The 1,941-nt window shown below is 40.8% G+C and overlaps 1 protein-coding gene across 2 annotated transcripts in view; it reads left to right on the plus strand.

Annotated features, from left to right (window-relative positions):
* Positions 1–1,941, plus strand: part of LOC116692400 (kazrin) — a gene marked incomplete at its 5' end in the record, with an annotated part of 192,232 nt that overhangs the window by 65,412 nt on the left and 124,879 nt on the right.

The following is a 1,941-nucleotide window of genomic DNA, read 5'->3' on the forward strand; positions in this document are numbered from 1 at the left end:
TGTGTGTGTGTGTGTGTGTTTTCTCCATCCCCTTGCTTGCATACTGTTTCAGACATTCTTATTTGAGACAACAGTGTGGAATATTAAACCTGCACAGGAACAGAGGCAACAGCAACATTATCTTGGAGTACACAGCAGTTGCTTGCTTCCTTGTGTAGTGTGGGCTGATCTGTGCTTACCATATGCAGGATGGGTTGGGGTCTGACTTCACATAACCCTGGGAAACAATATCCACTCAGCTGTACTGTGGAGTGAGTGGGCATGCTTTTGACAGCCGCATGTCAGATTATAGCTGAGAAATGCAAGATTAAGTAGGGGTGTGGGGTGGGAACTGGGGTATTTTTCTAAGCCCTGGAGCTCAAAGACAACTCTACAGACTAGGTCATTATGAGTGCTTTTTTTTTCAACCAACAATTAAGAGTATATACTGCCAAACATTTTTCCTGGGCGGTGAGATTGGATACCGAGAACAGACTTTTCCCTCTAGCATTCAATGATGTACCAGTATAGAATATTCAGTTTGTCAACTAGAAGTCCTGGGTTCAAGCTCCCTGTCCTGCGCAAGTGTCCTAATGTCCTAACCGGAAGGTAGTCTGTACCAGCCCCATAGATAATGATTTGTCCCCTAAGCCCTGTTTGTATCTGATGCACATTGACAATCATGTTAATTCTCTGTCAGCTCTACAGTCTCCGGAAGTAGCTACTTTGTATTCATCTCAAGGCTTTTCTATTTTAAAAGCTTCTAGTATCCATCTGTCTGTTATTTGATTTAAATTTGACATTTGGAATGTCATTGTCTGGCAATGCTTCAACTACAATAAAAAGCAACAATTTTCACACCCTTGCTGCAGATACTTTCTACAATGACTCTGTGGTGCTGCAAAGGGGCGTACGGAGCCTTAATGTTTCATTCACTGTGAGTGACTAGCTTTATCTGTAAACAGGTGGCGTCACTGTATCTGCTGCCTGTATTTTCACTCTTCTTTAAAGAAAGGAAAAGAGAAACGGCAGAACTTAGGAAGGGTTATATATAAGATATACTAAAAGAGTTACATTGTTGAGCACATCCTTTGAGGTGTGCAGCCATCTATACGTTTAGATAAATGGTGTATTTCACCAGCCTGACTGGGTCCAGTTAGGAAACATGAGTAAGCAAAATGTTCCCGAAACATTCTTAGTATAATAATGAGCATCTTTTTGGTTTTGATCATCATACGCTGGGCTGAAACTTACAACTTTTTTCATGGTCTAGTAATATTTTGATGGATTTGTTTGGTTATTGCTTCATCAATTACATTAAAAAATAACCCACAGAAAAAGAAAAGAGCCACACAATGATTTTTTTTGTGGATCAACTAATCAAGTAATCACATAAAAATGATTGTGGTTATAATGAACCTCAAAATGTTTAGTTTAGAGGCATTCTTTTTAAAAAGCAGAGCTTTCAAAATGCACCTGTAATACTGCGATAAAAGCTTTGTTTGCATAACTATTATTGTTTTCTCCCAACAACTGCTTCTTTCTCAATCTAATGATTTCCTTCCCTTTGTCCATTAGTCCATGTAGGGAGTTGCATGCAGTGTACACAGACAGAGAAAGAGGAAAAGCTGCAGTGTTCTGCTGAAGACAATTTTCACAGGCTTAGTGAAATATCTTGTGTCAGTTCAGTCTAACACACAAAACCTTACAGCATTATCTCGTGAAGACAGCTGTGCTGAGGACCTCTGACTTCCATGTGCTCATGTGGTCTAGCTCACTCCTCCCACCCCCCCTGAATTTGTCTGCAAATGGTACAGTCCATTTAAAAAAGGTGCTTGTCATCTCTCAATGCTCTGTGTCCTTTCAACAGTCAGCTGCAGGGAACACATTTCACAGGGGCAGTGCTGGCTCTCTAACACATACACGTACACACACACTCACACGCACGCACACACACACACA

The sequence above is a fragment of the Etheostoma spectabile genome, chromosome 7 (genome assembly GCF_008692095.1).
Source record: "Etheostoma spectabile isolate EspeVRDwgs_2016 chromosome 7, UIUC_Espe_1.0, whole genome shotgun sequence".
NCBI classification, from domain to species: Eukaryota; Metazoa; Chordata; class Actinopteri; order Perciformes; family Percidae; genus Etheostoma; species Etheostoma spectabile.